The sequence below is a fragment of the Stegostoma tigrinum genome, chromosome 43 (genome assembly GCF_030684315.1).
Source record: "Stegostoma tigrinum isolate sSteTig4 chromosome 43, sSteTig4.hap1, whole genome shotgun sequence".
Taxonomy (NCBI): Eukaryota; Metazoa; Chordata; class Chondrichthyes; order Orectolobiformes; family Stegostomatidae; genus Stegostoma; species Stegostoma tigrinum.
Genome location: NC_081396.1, coordinates 7469146 through 7487946, shown reverse-complemented (window position 1 = coordinate 7487946; position 18801 = coordinate 7469146). Strand labels below are relative to the sequence as shown.

General features: G+C 49.0%; 1 long non-coding RNA gene across 1 annotated transcript; it reads left to right on the top strand.

Moving 5' to 3' along the window:
- The first annotated feature begins 87 nt into the window (after nucleotides 1-87).
- LOC132206784 (uncharacterized) lies at nucleotides 88-7713 on the top strand. The gene is made up of 2 exons (XR_009443155.1): nucleotides 88-214; nucleotides 2938-7713. It is a non-coding gene; the product is annotated as an uncharacterized LOC132206784 (long non-coding RNA).
- The last annotated feature ends 11088 nt before the right edge of the window (nucleotides 7714-18801 follow it).

The following is an 18801-nucleotide window of genomic DNA, read 5'->3' as shown; positions in this document are numbered from 1 at the left end:
TGACCAGAGTGGCGGCGTATTAACCAATAGAAAGTCCCGGAGGACCGGAAGGCGTCTGGTCCTCCTGCCAATCGGAGCCCCAGTGCCTGAATGCGGAAGTTGGACCATGAGCTCCTGAAGTTGCTCATTCTTGCTGAGCCAAGTTGCTGTTGCTGGTCCTCCTCCTCTCCACTCTTTGAATGAAGATTGAGCTTCACCCCAAAATGCAACGTCTGTGAGCACAACGTTTTGTTTTTTAAAGGAAGGCACCTTTCCTGAGCATCGCAATTAAAAAGGGGTATCTTTTTCTGATGAAGGGCCTAGGCCCGAAACGTCAGCTTTTGTGTTCCTGAGATGCTGCTGGGCCTGCTGTGTTCATCCAGCCCCATATCTCTGTCTTCCCCGCAAGATGGTTAATTTCTAAAGAGACAATAAGACAATAGAGGTTCGGGTCACGCCTCAAGTTGTTATGTGGCACGTATTACTTATCTAGACACATAACTTATGGATCTCTCGTAACGTAGATTTGTTATTTTTTCCTGATTTTTGATGTAGGACTGAATCTATTTCACATGCAGTATTTAGAACAGAGAGTTCGAGGGTGCAGGTTCATAGCTCCTTGTCGGAGGAGTAGACAGTGCGGTGAAGAAGGTTTTTGCATGCTTTCATTGGTCAGAGTACTGAGTATAGGAGTTGGAGCATCTTGCTGCAGATGTACAAGACATCGGTGAGGCTACATTTGGAGTATTGGTTCTGGTTGCACTACTATAAAAAGGATATTATTAAACTAGAAAGAGTGCAGAAAATATTTACTAGGATGCTACCTGGCCTGGAGATTTTGAATTACAAGGAGAGGCTGGATAGGCCGGGACATTCCCCCCCCCCCCCCCCCCCCCCCCGGAGTGTAGGTGACTGAGGGGTGACCTTATAGAAATCTACAAAATCACGAGACACGTCGATAAGATACATAGCCAATAGTTTTTCCCATTAGGGGAGTCTAAAACTAGAGAACATAGATTTAAGTAGGAAAGAGGTACATCAGGGTCCAGAGGGGCAATTATTTTTACAGAGAGTGGTGAGTGTCTGGAGTGGGTTGCTAAAGCTAAGGAAGTGAGTACAATTTTGGCATTTAAGAAATGTTTAGACATGTACATCAATGGGAAATGTATGGAGGGATATAGACCAAATGCAGGCAAATGGGATTAGATTAGATTAAATAAATTGGGCTTCATGGACAAATTGGGACCAAGGGCCATTTTCCATGTGTAAACCTCTGATTCTATTTCAAGAAACAAGGTTAGCATCATAGAATCCCTACTGTGTGAAAGCAGGCCGTTCGGCCCATCGAGTCCACACCAACCCTCAGAATAGCATCCTACCACCCCCACCCACCCATCCTATCCCTGTAATCCTGCAGTTTCCTTGGCACCTAGACTGCACATCCCTGGACACTATGGGCAATTTAGCATAACCAGTCCTCCTAAACAGCACATCTTTCGACTGGGAGGAAACTCACGCAGTCACAGGGAGAATGTGCAAACTCCTCACAGACGGTTACCCGAGAACGGAATTGAATCCAGGGCCCTAGTTCTGTGAGGCAACAATAACAATTAGTTAGCCATTGTGCCCATCACGGTTATTATGGTGCAAAAGGGTTTAAGTTGATATTTTGGTTCCATGCAAAACCCATACCCCTTGTAGCACTGCAAATTTTTAAATTTTAGTTTCAAATGCACATTCAGTTTTGAAATCATTGATCCCTTGATGGGTGGAGAGGTAGATTTGCCAGATATTTCCAGGAATGGAAGGCTTGAGTTATGGGGAGAGACAGGATAGGCTGGGACTTTTTGTACCGGAGCGGAGGAGTTTTATACGGGCTTAGATAAGATGAATGGCATGTCTCTTCCTCCCAAGGTGGGTGAGCTCAAGAGCAGGGGCATATTTTTAAAGTGACAGGAAACAAATTTTAAAAAAGACATACATAGCAATTTTTTTCCCCACAGAGTGGTTCGTATGTGGAAGGACCTTCCAGAGGAACAAAGAAACCTACAGCACAGGAACAGGCCCTTCGGCCCTCCAAGCCTGTGCCGATCGAGATCCTCTATCTAACCTGTCATCTGTTTTCTAACGGTCTGTGTCCATTTGCTCCCTGCGCATCCATGTACCTGTCCAAATATATCTTAAAAAAACACTAATGTGTCTGTGTCTACCATCTCCGCTGGCAACGTGTCCCAGGCGCCCACCACCCTCTGTGTAAAGAACTTTCCACGCATATCTCCCTTAAACTTTCCTCCTCTCACTTTGAACTCATGACCCCTAGTAATTGAGTCCCCCACTCTGGGGAAAAAGCTTCTTGCTATCCACCCTGTCTATACCCCTCATGATTTTGTAGCTCTCAATCAGGTTCCCCCTCAATCTCCATCTTTCTAATGAAAATAATCCTAATCTATTCAACCTCTCTTCATAGCTAGCACCCTCCATACCAGGCAGCATCCTGGTGAACCTCCTCTGCATCCTCTCCAAAGCGTCCACATCCTTTTGGTAACGTGGCGACCAGAACTGTACACAGTACTCCAAATGTGGCTGAACCAAAGTCCTGTACAGCTGTAACAGGAAATGGTGGATGTTCAAAGGCATTTAGATACGTAGATGAATAGGAAATGTTTTTGGAGGGATGTGGGACTAGTTTAGTTTGGGATTATGGTCAGCATAGACTGTTTGGACTGAAGGGCCTGTTTCCATGCTCGATGATCCTATGACTCAGAGATCCAGGTTGTGATAGCCACAAAAAGTGTTTGTGTTTACATGCCTATTTATCTCTGATCGAACGTTATGGTATATAATCCAACAGAATGTTTAGGAAATTGTTTTTTTTATTTGGTTTTGGGTATGTGGGAAGTAAAGAACTGCCGGTTCTTAATTTCTGACCATGATGACTTTTATAATCTCCTTATGCAGGTTACAAGAAGGGAAGGATTTGCAGACAGAAATCTGAAAGGAAAAGCTACTGTAACATTTGATGCAGCTGCTCAGCTCACCACCACCACCTGAATATCCGAAGTCTTTGGACCTAGAATGAGAAATGTCTATCTGTTCTGTCAGCTTCAAATACACCAAGATGTGCACACATGCAGGCATGCACTGGGGTGAGTGTGAAAGTGCTCCACTGAACCGATGGAGGGAAGACCTGTTCTGAAGAAAACAGCCTGAGAGACTGTTCTTGTGTATTGGCTGAGGAAGGAGCTTGAGCCAGTTATACAGACCAAATGCTCATTGTACAATTGTTATTGTCCGCTGCACACCCCCTTTAAAATACCGGAAGAAGGTAGTCTAGATCCTAAGTTTTCTTATTTTACAGGCAAATGTGAAGTGTCTCAGATGCCGTGCAACTAGTCAAACGACTCAACATTAAGCAAAACACAATTTATTGGAACACTGTTGTTAAAATACAACCAGAGAAAGAGGAATTTAGAATACCTTAACAGATTAGAAGCTTAATAGATACAGTAACAGTTCCAATACAGTAACATCTTAGAAACACAAATTCAGACGCAGATTCTCACATGCAGTTCTCCAATCCCGGAGGAATAAAAACATCAGAGAGAGTAGCAGCCAAGAGGCGTTCACTGAAGCTTCCAACTTTTTTGAGAGGCCGAAGCCTTCCGCTTAAATCTAAACTGAAAAACTAAAACAAACAAAACTAGAAACTGAGCGAGCTGGCCACACCCAGGCTGCTGCTGTCGTTTCAATTCCAAAACAAAAGCCCCAAGGTTTTGCAAGTTGCTTACTTTCTCAGGCGCAGCTCAGTGCCTCTGCCTTACAACCTCTCTTCCACAAATAAAAACCTGGGACAAAATAACCTCTCAAGCCACAGCACTGCCTCTCAATCCACGGGGTGGAGAGATTGTGTACGTACGAACTCGGGCCCAAATGATCTTTGAATCTGGAGAGGCAGAAGGACGGGCACGCTGTGGGCAAAACGTGGACATGTGGGCATTGTGGGAATGGACATTCACCCCTGTGTGGGCAGGGATTCACCCAGCCCACCAGACTGCTGACACACCGACAGGTTCATGCTGGAGAGAGAGTCCGTTTGCCTTCCCTGGGTGTGGGAAACAGTGTGTGAGTTCACTTAAACCTGCGGAGGCAGCGGTGAGACCACACCAAGACCTCTGTGAGCGTGCGATGGGGCTCGTACAGTCATTCAGATAGCTGAGAAGCCACAGAACCATACAGCACGGAAACAGACCCTTCGGCCCAAACAGTCCATGCCAAACGCAGCCCCAAATTAAACCAGTCCCACCTCCCAGCCCCTGGCCCATATCTCCCCCAACCTTTCCCATTCCTGTACTTATCCAAACGTCTTTTAAACGTTGTAACAGTACCCACATCACCACTTCCGCAGGATGTTCATCCCACGCACAAGCCATTCTTTGTGCCTTTTCTAACCTCATCTTCTTTAACCCTCTCTCCTCTCGCCTTAAAAATACCTCCCCACCGAGTCTTGAAATCCCCCCACCCTAGGAAAACCATGTACCATTTGCTCTGCCTGTCCCCCTTGTGATTTTATAAACTTCTCTAAGGTTGCCTGTCTAGGTCCAGTTCATAGAATGGAATCATAGAATCCCTACGGGGTGGAAACAGGCCCTTCGGCCCAACAAATCCACACGAAGAGTTTGCCAGCCAGACCCATCCCCCTGCCCTTGTATTTCCAATGTCTAACCCACCTAGCTAAACATCTCTGGGAACTACGGGCAGTTTAGCATCGCTAATCCACCCGAACCTGCACATTTTTGGACTGTGGGAGGAAACCCAAGCAGATACGGGGTGGGGGGGAGAACGTGCAAACGCCACACAGTTGCCCGAGAGTGGAATCGAACCCGGGTCCCTTGCGCCGTGAGGTAGCAGCGCTACCATTGAGCCACTGTGCTGCCCCATTGGCACAGTTGCCCTGACTGTACGTGGGCGCATGGAATCATAAAAGTCTACAGCATGGAAACGGGCCTTTCAGCCCAACTCGTCCGTACTGCTCAGTTTTCATAATTAATCTAGCCCCATTTGCTGGCATTTGGCCCATGTCCCTCCATACCTGTCCCATCCATGTACCTGACCAAATGTTTCTTAAATGACAAAATTCTACCCACTTCCACCACTGCGTCTCGCAGCCAGATGCCCACCACCCTCTGTGTGAAAGAATTGCCCCTCTGGACCCTTTTATATCTCTCCCCTCTCACCTTAAACCCTCTAGATTTAGACTCCCCCACTCTGGGGGGAAAAGCTGCCAGCTTATCTACCTTAGCTATGCCTTTCATCATTTTGTAGACCTCTGTAAGGTCGCCCCCTCAGTCTCCCACGCTCCAGGGAAAAATGTCCCAACCTCTCATATAAGAGCTACCAGCTCAGGTAGCATGCTAGTAAATGTTTGCTGCATTGTTTCTCGTTTAATAATATCCTTTCTACAGCAGGGTGACCAGAACTGCACACACTGCTCCAAATGTGGTCTCACCAATGTCTTGTACAGCTGCAACAAGATGTTCTAACTCCTAAATACAGTACCCTGACCAATGAAAGCAGGCACGCCAAAAGCCCCCTTTCACTGCCCTGTCTACCTGCAACTCCACTTTCAAGGAGCTATGAACCTGTACTCCTAGATCTCTTTGTTTAAAGCACTCCCCCCCCCCCCGACCAACTACCAGACCCTACTGTGTCAGTCCTGCAAAATGCAACACCTTGCATTTATCTAAATTAAACTCCATCTGCCATTCCTCAGCCTGTTGATCACACTGAGGGGTATTTACTGATAGAGCAAGAACCAGACTCAGGAGGCATACATGTGTCTGTAAAGAAATTGAGACACACAAAGTTTCCTCCTCCTCCATAAGGCTGTCAGAATTGTAACAAAGGGAGCAGAGACTGGTCGACCAAAGGTGAAGGCCGGAGCTTGAGGGAAGTAACGTTTGAGGCAGTATCTTATACTGCTACTGGCTTTGGAGAGAGGTGGCTGGAAGTCCATGCAAATTGCCAGTTGAGTCTGACCCATACAGTCATTGGCAGGATTTGAGCTGGCCAAGCCTCTACCACGGAGGAAGGAGGAAGTGGCCTTGGGTCATCACATTCTGACACGGATTCAAATGAGAACCAGTTTTGAGATGTCCGTCGTTCGGAAAGCGATAAATCTTTGGCTTTCCGATACGGTTTGTGAATGGGATTTACAGGAAGGTAAATCAGTTCACTCCCTGATCGTTTTGAAAGACTGACGGTCATTCCCTGCAGAAAGATATTCCAGAAAAAAATTTTTATAAAAGATTAAAGAAGGTCAAGGTACAGAGAACAAAAAAATGCTGGAAAACACATTGGCCCAGCAACATCCGTGGAGTGTGAGAAATCTAATGTTTCGAGACCAGATGACTCGGAGCTCTATTGAAGAGTCATCTGGACTCGAGCCATTAGCTTGCTCTCGCTCTCTTTTTGGATGCGGGCTGACCAATTATGGTTTCCAGCAGTGATAATGGGAACTGCAGATGCTGGAGAATCCAAGATAACAAAGTGTGGAGCTGGATGAACACAACAGGCCAAGCAGCATCTCAGGAGCACAAAAGCTGACGTTTCGGGCCTAGACCCTTTCCAGCACTTCTTTTTTGTTCTCAGTATCCATCGTAATTTGCTCCATCAATGTGCAGAGCCCTGCTTCAGTGATGAATTTAAACCACTGGGTTGTATTAAGGTCCCTCGTGGGTCATTGAAGTTCTGAAGGAGGTTCGCTGGGCTCTCCACGGATGCTGCCGAGTTTCTCCAGCACTTTCTGTTTTTGTCTCTGTTCGATCAGATGTGGTGCAGATGGGTCCTGGGAAGCTGTTGTTCCAGGCAGCCTTGGCAAAAGAAATGGGGTATTCCACTTTGGCATGGAGTCACAGAGATGTACAGCACAGGAAGAGGAGCCTTGGCCCAGCACGTCCAGGCTGGTCAGATATCCGAAATTAATCTAGTCCCATTTGCCAGCATTTGGCCCATATCGCTCTAAACCCTATCTATTCATGGAGCCGTCCAGATGCCTTTTAAATGTTGTAATTGTATCCACCTCCACCACTTCCACACTGGAAGAGCGAGATTCCCCGCACCAGGACACAGGAGAGACATAGACTCGGGAGGCAGACAGGACACAGGAGAGACATAGACTCGAGAGGCAGACAGGACACAGGAGAGACAGACTCGGGAGGCAGACAGGGCACAGGTACATGGCAGACTTTTATTCAGGCAAACCCCATTAATGCAGAATGAGGGCTGAAGGATCTTCCCTGAATCTGGCTTCAACCTGAAAACACAAGTGTTTACTTCATCTTCAACTTCAGCTCAATGGCACACTGTTATTTTACAATAAAAAGCAACATTTTTATACATTTGTGTTACAATGATCACACAACAATGTGTTTACTGTATGCTCCCCTTCACTACTGTTGAGCCAATATTCTGTTCAGCCAACCTCCTGATTAAAGATGGGTGTTCTTGTCGACAGCCCAAGGTTCTTAGTTTTCTTTTAAATGATATTTAACAATTATTGTAACCTCGAGGTCTTGGGATCTTTCTTGGTCACATTCCAGAGTTACTGGCTGTTCTCTTTGAGTCGTTACCTGTCTCTAAGGGCTGCTTAGATCCATCATCCATTGTACTTGCGAGATCTTATCAAATTCCATTACACTTTTTTTTCTAAAAATAAAGTTCATTTTGTTATAAAAACTCGTAATGTTAATAATAATTATAATTTTAATATTACTTTAGTTCTTAACATTTGTTAGCTGATCAGACAAGATGTGCCAGGCATCTCTTTAATGTTTTATAAGTCCGTTGAAATTATCAGCACATTCAAATACTTTATATGGCTCAGTGGTCAACTCCACCCTTGGGCATCTGTCTGTGTGGAGTTTGCACATTCTGTCCGTGTCTGCGTGGGTTTCCTCCCACAGTCTAAAGACGTGTGGGTTAGGTAGATTAGCTGCGGGAAGTGTGGGGTTACAGGGTCTGGGTGGGATTCCCCTCTTCACAGGCTCAGTGCACACTCGAAGGGCTGAACGGCCCCCTTCTACACAGTAGGAGTTCTATATATTTCACAATAACACACTGCAACTTGGAATTAAGTTTCTTTTTGTTATGTTTCTTCATCAAAGTTTGATCTGAAGATTCATCTTCTTTCAGAGCCACTGTATTTCAATTAATTAACAAAATAATTTAGTAACCTCGAATAAAGCTCAGCATTTCTGAGTAAATGCTGCAGATCAGCAGCCTCCAGGAGAAATCGATGGACTCTCATCGACTGTATGACTTGATTTGACTTATTATTTGTACTTGTATCTAGATACAGTGAAAAGTTTTGTTTTGCATGTGGTACAGGCAGATCACACCATACAAAGTGAGTCACAGTAATAGAACAGAGCATGGAATGGGGTTCAGCAACTCCGAGTTGGAGTGCCAAGAATTCCCAGACTTCACCGTTGTCTGCTGGCAACTTCCAGATCCAGCCTGCCCTGGGCAAAATGGTAATTCTCACATGAAAGCGAAATACCGCTGGAAATCTGAGAAAATGCTGGAGAAACTCGGAAGGTCCAAAAGCATCTGTGGAGAGAGAGAAACCGAGTTAACATTTTGAGTCCAGCATTTTTTAAATTCTCTCTTCTTCCAGTGATCCCAGACTCCCCATCAGCAATGAACAGGGAGCGCTCCCTTTCACCGTTGGCCTGGATTTACGAGGATGTTACTGGAGGTGGAGGGTTTGAGCTACAGGGAGAGGCTGAATAGACTGGGGCTATTTTCCCTGGAGTGTTGGAGGCTGAGGGGTGACCTTATAGAGGTTTGTAAAATCATGGGGAGCACAGATAGGGTGAATAGGCAAGGTCTTTTTCCTAGTGTGGGGGTGTTCTAAAACCAGAGGGCACAGGGGGTTTAGGGTGAGAAGGGAAAGATTTAAAAGGGACCTAAGGGGCAGCTTTTTCACGCAGAGGGTGGTGCGTGTATGGAATGAGCTGCCAGAGGAAGTGTTGGGGGCTGGTACAGTTACAACATTTTAAAGGCATCTGGATGGGGACATGAACAGGAAGGGGTTTAGAGGGATATGGACCAAATGCTGGCAAATGGGACTAGATTAATTTAGGACATCTGGCTGGCACAACTAGATGGACTGAAGGGTCTGTTTCTGAGCTGTCCAGCTCTAAGACTCTATGAAGGCCTTGGATGTGTGTGATTTGATTTTAAACAAAAGCGAGTAAAGCACATTTTTTTGGTGAATCTGCACGGGTCAGTCTTTCCTCTAATTGTGCACTCACCTCTGGATTTTCTAAACTTATTTCGCTTTATTGACTAGCGGGAAGAGCATGATCGCACTATTGAAAATTCACATCCACAACAGCAGAAGTCATTCAGCCTTTGATTTGAAATTTTTATCCACGCAGATGAGGCTTAAATTAGGTTGGTGACAGCAGGCAGAGTGACTTAGGGTTGCAAGGTGGCACAGTGGTTAGCCCAGCCACCTCACAGCGCCAGGCTCCCAGGTTTGATGTGACAGTCTGTGTAGAGTTTGCACATTCTCTCTTTCTCGCAGAGTCTTCCTCCCACAGTCCAAAGGTGTGCAGCTTAGGGTAGATCAGCCATGCTGAATTGCCCCATCGGGGGTGGATCAGCCATGGGACATGCTGGGATAGCGTAGGGAGGTGGGTCTGCTTCCACACTGTAGGTATTTTATGACAGAAGCCAATGGAGGTGACCTGTCCATCTTCCCTCCCATCTACCCACCCCCTCCCTCCCAACTAACCAACCCCCATCCCAATTTCCCACCAACACTCATCTGCACTGGCTCCATCCCCGCCTCCTTCATCTGTCTGTCTCCTCTCCATCTATCATCTCCTCCATCCTCCTTACATCATCGCCTCCCCCTCTCTCTATTTATTTCGGAACCCCCTTCCCCTCCCCCATTTTCTGAAGAAGGCTCCAGACCCAAAACGTCAGCTTTCCTGCTCCTCTGATGCTGCCTGACCTGCTGTGTTCCTCCAGCTCTACACTTTGTCATCTCAGACTCCAACATCAGCAGTTCCTACTGTCTCTGTCGTGACTGGCCCCTGTACTGGGGATTCAATGGAACAAAGATATTGTATTGGTTTTTACATCTACCTGCAGTGGGAGCAAAACCATCCAGGACTGAACAGAGATAGTAGGAGCTGCAGATGCTGGAGAACCCGAGATAAGAAGGTGTAGAGCTGGATGAACACAGCAGCCCAAGCAGCATCAGAGGAGCAGGAAGGTTAACGTTATGGGCCTAGACCTGCTGTGTTCATCCAGCTCCACACCTTGTTATCTCGGATTCTCCAGCATCTGCAGTTCCTACTGTGATAGCAAGGTGTGGAGCTGGATGAACAGAGGTCTAGGCCCGTAACGTCAACCATCCTGCTCGGGCTGCAGTGTTCATCCAGCTCCACACCTTGCTATCACAGTAGGAACTGCAGATGCTGGAGAATCCGAGATAACAAGGTGTACAGCTGGATGAACACAGCAGGCCAAGCAGCATCAGAGGCCAAGACCCTTCATCAGAAATGGGAGTGGGAAGGGGGTTCTGAAATAAATAGGGAGACAGGAGGAGGCGGATAGAATATGGATAGAGGAGAGGATAGGTGGACAGGAGACAGACAAGTCAAAGAGGTGGGGATGGAGCCAGTAGAGGTGAGTGTAGGTGGGGAGTTAGGGAGGAGATAGGTCAGTTCGGGAAGGACGGACAGGTCAAAGGGGCGGGATGAGGTTAGTAGGTAGGAAATGGAGGTGAGACTTGAGGTGGGAGGAGGGGATGGGTGAGAGGAAGAACAGGTTAGGGAGGTGGGGGCGAACTGGGCTGGTTTTGGGATGCGGTGGGGGGAGGGGAGATTTTGAAGCTGGTGAAATCCACATTGATACCATTGGGCTGCAGGGTTCCCAAGCGGAATATGAGTTGCTGTTCCTGCAACCTTCGGGTGGCATCATTGTGGCACTGCAGGAGGCCCAGGATGGACATGTCGTCTAAGGAATGGGAGGGGGAGTTGAACTGGTTCACGACTGGGAAATGCTGTTGTTGTTCCCCAAGCCTCCGCTTGGTTTCCCCAATGTAGAGGAAGCCGCACCGGGTACAGTGGATGCAGTATGCCACATTGGCGGCTGTGCAGGTGAACATCTGCTTGATGTGGAAAGTCATCTTGGGGCTTGGGATGGGGGTGGGGGAGGAGGTGTGGGGGCAAGTGTAGCATTTCCTGCGGTTGCAAAGTGTGGTGGGGCTGGCCCTGTCTGACATATCAGGAGATGCAACTCTACTTGTAAACGAAAGAACTTCTAGGACAATAATTTCACCTCCTTAAAACCTCTGTAGAAGTCAGGCAGAAGTACAATACCTCCACGGGATCGCTGTGCTGTGTACGACAATGGGATCACATCCATTTGTACTGTCACGGGTATTTCACAGTAGGAATACAATAAGATAGAGTGAAAAGCTATCATTTTTTGTCATGATCCCACACCATTTTGAACAATTCACGTGTAAGGAGGGGGAGCGGGAAAGAAGGATTATTGCTCGGAGAAAGTGCATCAGCCCTGAGCCCCAGCTCATCGTCACCAATGAAGCCTGGTCTGCGACTTTTTACCGGGGGTCTCTGGACTTACAATTCGGTGGTAATGCCACGTGCTGTTTCCACCCTCAGTGCAGAAGGGATTCGCCTGGATGTCACCGAGCATAAACATTTTCAGAGATGAAGGGTGTTGAAGATATTAATTTAGCCACTCACTGGAACTTTAGACTTCGAGGTAGAGAGACTTCGTCGGTGATATCCCGTAATAAAACCTCTTCACCCCGAAGTCTGAAGCTCCAGTGCGTGACTGAACTAAATCTTCGGCAATCCGGCGAGCCGCCAGGGTCCCCATCCTTACGGGATCCGGATGAATTGATAGGAGTAGGAGAAAGGAGTTCGCGAGGAATTCGAGTTTCCCCGTTGAGCCGCCCTGATCCAATCTCGGGGAGATTGGAAAGGCTGGAGAAACCCTCAACTTTACTACAAAATGTAGAGTCAGGACAGAAGGAGCAAAAATGTCAGGGAGAATTCAAGGAGTGAGGTATAACGGGATCTCGGGGCTGGGAAGGGTGAAGTAGAGTTAAGATACGAAATTATCAATGGTTAACTCATTTAAATTTCGGGATTGATCCCTTGGTAAGTGGGACTTGTTAACTCATGAGTAGCCAAACAAGCGAGGGAGCCGAGGCAAACATTTCCTTATTGACTATATGTTTGACAAATAACCCCCGAAACCTAAAATATATAAGGTGATGGAAAGAATATCTCCTGCTCTCCTGCCGGGGGAATGTATCCCAAGTTAGAACAGTTTAAAGAAACCAAGGATCAAGTTGTGGACGATAAAATTCTCTTGGCAGCTGCTCTTAGGGACTGTCCTCCTCTCTAGAAGAGGGACCCGCCGTCTCACCCACCTCAGGCCGCCTCTTCGGACTCAGTCGGGGTCCAGACCAGAAGGAGGAGTTGTGGGGGAGGTGTCTAGTCCCGAAACGTCAGCTTTTGTGCTCCTGAGATGCTGCTTGGCCTGCTGTGTTCATCCAGCCCCACACTGTGTTATCTGGGATTCTCCAGCATCTGCAGTTCCCACTATCTCACAGCCCGGGCTTTCCAACTGGCTCACCTGGCGGCAGGAAGGAATGAAATCCTCGCTTCCCTGGCTAATATGCACGGGCAGGGATTGTTCACCCAGCGAGCCGGCGAGCCTCAAGGCCAATCGGCCCAGTGATTTCACCCAGGGAGGCACAGAAAAAAACCCAGCATGAGATTCGTGGTCGGCGGTGCGGGGGGTTTTGGGGATAGAGAGCAAGGGTGTCCTCTGGCCAGAAGGGGCTCGGGATTGCAGTCATGAGAGAGATGTACTGTCAAACTGATACTCCCCACCCTTCTTTAAATATGCCTTTCCCTTAGAGACACTAGGGGTGCCACAGAGGGGCGACCTTACAGTCTGCAATGATCAGACTCTCCCCGTGAGGACCCCCGCGGCTGGAATTGAGGTCGGAGGGAGGAGGAGGATCAAATTTCTGATTGATTCCGGCGCGACGATCTCTGTGCCCTCCCCCCACCCCACCCCAGCTTACCATAAAATTGTCCTCAGCAAGGGCTAGTCGTCGAATATTCCCCGGACATCCCTTCCCTCTGGCCTACAGGACGTTACTCAAAGAAGCTGACCACCCGTGTCCTGTGCTGAGATAACAAGGTGTGGAGCTGGATGAACACAGCAGCCCAGGCAGCATCAGAGGGGCAGGGAGGTTAACGTTACGGGCCTAGACCTGCTGTGTTCATCCAGCTCCACACCTTGTTATCTCGGATTCTCCAGCATCTGCAGTTCCCACTAGCCCTTTTCTTAACGCTCCTGATACTCTCTGTTTTGGCGCTCACATTTATCTCTGTGCCCCCATTGATCTGACGCACCCACCCTCCTCCACCAAGCGTCTCTGTTTCAAATGTCCCCACACATCAGTCCCTCATATCCCCCCCCCCCGGTGACCCCTAAACAGTTCGGCCCCCATGGGGAAGCGCTTGCGAGAGGAATGCCTCTCGCTGTTCCCCTTCTTGTCCTTTGGAACCGGTTTGGATCATGTTTTTCTTCTCTCAGCCGCTCTCAGGTCACATCATGCTGGCTTCTGAGTGCTTTGATATATACAAACTCGCTGGTTTAACGCCTCCCCCACCCCCCACCCCCCACACGCACCCCCTTCCTGGGTGGATTTGCTCTTCTCCCCTCCTTCCGCAGCCTGGCCCTTTCTCTGCACAAAAATCCCGTTGGGTTCGTTGCCAACTCCTCACCCCACGCTCCCTCCGGGACATCCCTGCCCTCGACTCGACTGCATTCGGTTCTCTGCGGAAGCAGGGGAGGGTTGAAGGCCAGCGCTGTTGTGGCCCACCGTGGTTTGCGCCCCGGCCCAAAGTCCCCGTTTAGCCCAGTTCTAAGCCTGGGAGGAAGGGCGAGTGGGGTGTCATTGGAGACCTATGCGCCATGAATCAGATTGTGGTCAGTTCGGCGGTGCTCGTTCTGTCCAGCTTCCACCCCGATTCGACTTCCCCCACAGTGATTCACCTCTGCTCAGCTTTCTTTCGTACTCCTCTGCCGGTGGACAGCCAAGATGTTGTCGCATTTACTGGCAGTATGCGTGGAACGGGGCTGTAGTGGGAGCCCGGCTACCTGTGCTGCCCGTGCGGACCTTCTGGAACTCTCTCTGTCCGCTAACGGCACAGGTTTTACAATGTGTCGAAGATTTATTAATCACCGGAGTCGTCCCTTGTCAGCTCTCAGTCACTTCACCCTCTCGCCTAGCGATTGAAGGGCACCCCCCTCCCCCTCTCCACCCCGAAACTGCGGCTCTCTGCCAGCTTTCCGGGCTTTATTTTGCAGAAGGGCGCACGTCGGTTGGCACCTGGATGGGGCAGAAAGCACCCCCCACCCCCGTCACCCAGGGACCCTGTCCTTTCTCATACGTTTGAGACGATAGACACCTGAGCACCGACGCATGGGCGCCGTCTTTCGGCTGCCTACCTCGCGGGTCCTGAAATTTGAACGGATTTACCCGGAGGTTTGGCTCAAACCCCATGCCCTGGGCATTGCAGGTGGCAGCGAGCCTTATGCACCCTTCCGGTCACTCCCTGTACCATCCTTGGATTTGGAATAGCCGTTAAGATGAATAGCAACAGAGGGACACATGTGACGGGGAGGATAGGTACAGCCCTGACTCAGGCCATGGGGTTTGAATGGAAGACGCACGTACTTCTTCCAGAATTGTAGAACGAGACCGCTAAAACAAAAACTCTTGAAAAAGTCTGTCAGGAAGCTGGCTTAAAATGGCCCGAAGCTCTGCCAACGACCCTTTACACCCAGAGGAATCAGGGAAATAGAGCAACAGGTCTGACTCCCATTTGAGGTCTCATATGGGGAGGCCCATGACCACAGGGACCAAGCCCCCGGTGACCGGGGCTGATGTAGCCTTCACTTAGGTCGATGAGAAGATCTTACGGCAGGCACAGGCCCGAGGTGAAGAGGCCCGGTCCAATCACGGGCAGCTCTGCCAAAACACAGCGAGGCCAATACTCCGTCCATTTAAGCCTGGCGACTTTGTATATATCAAAGCACTCGAAAAGAATTAAGGCCATGAGACATAGGAGTGGAAGTAAGGCCATTCGGCCTATCGAGAACACTCCGCCATTTAAATCATGGCTGATGTGCATTTCAACTCCACTTCCCTGCACTCTCCCCGTAGCCCTTGATTCCTTCTGAGATCAAGAATTTATAAATCTCTGCCTGGAAGACATTTACCATCCCGGCCTCCACTGCACTCCGTGGCAATGAATTCCACAAGCCCACCACTCTCTGGCTGAAAAAACGTCGTCTCATTTCAGTTTTAAATTGACCCCCTCTAATTCTAAGGCTGTGCCCATGGGTCCTAGTCTCCCCGCCTAACGGAAACAACTTCCTAGCGTCCACCCCTTCTAAACCACACATTATCCTGTAAGTTTCTATTAGATCTCCCCTCAACCTTCTAAACTCTAATGAGTACAATCCCAGGAACCTTATCCGTTCATCGTACGTTAAACCTACCATTCCAGGGATCATCTGTGTGAATCTCCGCTGGACACGCTCCAGAGCCAGTAAGTCCTTCCTGAGGTGTGGGGCCCAAAATTGGACACAGTATTCTAAATGGGACCTAACTAGAGCTTTATAAAGACTCAGAAGCACATCGCTGCTTTTATATTCCAACCCTCTGGAGATAAACAACAACATTACATTCGCTTTCTTAATCACGGACTCTACCTGCAAGTTAACTTTTAGAGAATCCTGGACCAACACTCCCAGACCCCTTTGTACTTCTGCTTTATGAATTTTCTCACCGTTTAGAAAATAGTCCATGCCTGTATTCTTGCTTCCAAAGTGCAAAACCTCACATTTGCTCACATTGAATTTCATCAGCTAATTATTTGTGCTCTGGGTGGACGGGTTAGCACGACCCGTGTAGACCAAGACCAGGACTGGATTCAGGCTACTCGGTGCAAGCTGCTGAAGAAAGCTCAGGTCGCTCTGCGAGACTAAAGGCCTAAGGAGATACTGTAGCTTCTAATGACGCTTGTCAGTCTCCCGGGCGTTCTAGTTGGATCCGATGCACGGGCTCACGCTCCAGCTCCTAACATCTCTTTGTCCCTCAGTGATGAGTTTGCAGTACGGCCTCCTCATGCTGGGTGTGCATTCCCACCCCGCTGCACTCACAAGGCAGCAATCTCGTTACGCCAGATCCCCTTTAATGTCTCCGAGGTGGGGTCATTCGACAGAATGCATCCCGAAGGGCTGGCGTTCGCATGGCTTCCACATCTTCCGCAGAGAGGGGAAATGTTGGGTGGGCTTTGCAGGCGTCCAAGGTAAGTGGGAATCGGCAGGGTACAGCCTTTCAACATTCAGCTCCCAACTCTACATCAGCAGCCCTCGTTGACCAGACACAACGAGCGTGCTACCACTGAAACAGAGCGGTTCTTTCCGATAAGTGTGGTCCTGAGGAAGGGTCTAGGCCCGAAACGTCAGCTTCTGTGCTCCTGAGATGCTGCTGGGCCTGCTGTGTTCATCCAGCTCCACGCTTTGTTATCTCAGATTCTCCAGCATCTTCCCATTATCCCTGGTTCTTTCCGACTCCCTGTTTATGGGACCGGGAAAGCAGCGCGCGAATGAATGAACATCTGCCTGAGAGAAAGCGGCCAACGAGCCTGCCTGTGCTAACCGAGCCACTTCCCGCTTATCTGCCAGGCTTGCTGCCACTCGCACTGTGACCTTACAGTATTGCTTGGCCCCTCGACTTTATTCTGGCCGAGAGAGGCAGCATGTCTGCCATCACTAGCACCCCCCCCCCCCGCCCCCCACCGTAACCAGCAAACCTGATCACGACGGACAGGAATGCCTCAAAATGAGACCCTTTACTGTGGGGTATGGTCCCCCATTCGATAACAGCGACGACTGATGTTGATCCGAGGATCAAAAAGGAGCATTGCTCGAAGAATAATTAAAGGGCCAAGAGCAGTCAGATGTAGAATGTGGCTAAAGCTTAGAATTAGAACATAGAACATAGAAAAGTACAGCACAGTCCTTCGGCCTAGGATGTTGTGCCGTGGAATAATCCTAATCCAAACATAAAATAACCTAACCTACATTCCCCTCAATTCACTGCTGCCCATGTGCATGTCCAATTACAGGTCGGAAATAATGGGAAAACGGGTCAAGCAAGAGACGCGCGATAAATTGTTGCATTTCTGTAGAACCTGCTGTTCAATGTTGACCCAAAGATTAAGACACCTTCCGCTTGAAGATAACACATCAGCAACCACAGATTGTGGAAGCATGACACAGGACCTGCCTTAAGGGGATGTGATCAACTGTGTACGTGCGGGTCTGCTTGCAACAACTGTGTCTCAATCTCAAATGGCGAGTGGAAGTATTATCTCGGTTTTGTACTCATCGGAGACTACGGACCCGACCTTTTGCAAGCGTTGGCTCCCCGTGATATCATGAATTTGCCTCGAAGTCTGCACTTGTCCTGAGAGATTCAGTTACTTTACCCAACCGCAGTCTGGCTAAAAAAAAGCAGAAGTCTCCTTCAAAACCCCAAGCTCTCCATTTTAAAATGATGCCCCCTTCTCACTGACCCTTCAACTCAGCTGCTTCCCACCCACGCCCCTCCATAATCCCGCACACGTCTACCAGAGCCCCCCTCGGCCTCCACCGCTCCGAAGCAAACAGATTAATCTTTCCCAGCCTCCTCCCATCGCCCTGCCTTATTCTTGAATTATTCAGAATGGCGCCGCATCATGGCAACTGATGAGAGCTTTTCACTGTATCTTACTGTGTTCTTCCGTGACCGTACAGAAGGATCTGATCCACGCAGTGTCCGAGTACAGGCACTGTCATACACAGCACAGTGGTCCCGTGGAGGATTTGTGCCCCTGCCTGATTTCTACAGAGGTTTTAAGGTCAAGTTGTTGCCGTTTATATTGCTTTCGTTTCAGGAGAGTTGCATCTCATAGATTTCATAGAATCCCTACAGTGGGAAAACAAACCCTTCTATCCAACTAATCCACACCGACCCTCACATGCCCAAAGACATCAGGATGATGTCCACGCCACACGGTGTTTCCTCTTTGGAGCATCAGAGGCTGAGGGGGTGACCTTATAGAGGTTTATAAAACCATGAGGGGCATGGATAGGGTGAACAGACAAGGTCTTTCTCCTGGGGTGGGGGGGAGTCCAAAACTAGAGGGGCGTAGGTTTAAGGTGAGAGAGGGAAAAATTTTAAAGGGACCTGAGGAGCAACTTTTCCACACGGGGTGGGTTTTGCGTGTGTGGAACGAGCTGCCAAGACGCCTGGATGGGGACATGAAAGGGAAGGGATTAGAGACAGATGGGCCAAATGCTGGCAAACGGGGCTGGATTAATGTAGGATATCTGGTCCAATTAGTCCGTGCCGACCAAAAGGTTTGACCCCGCTCTGTGACAGCCTGGCAGGGACGTAACTCACGCCCGCATTCCCCGTCCATCCCGCCCAGCTTTGGTTTGTGTGGCTCAGGGAACATCAGTGGGTCGCCGGACCCCGACAATATCCAAACACCTTCAGTCACTTCTCACCAGGATTGGCAGACGCCACCAGAAACTTGTTTTTCTCTCTGTTTTGTCGAGCTTTAAAACGCGCGGTCTCCGCTCCCATGTTGTCGCCCTGACTGCCCCGCGGCCAAGAGAGGAACTGCGGCCAAT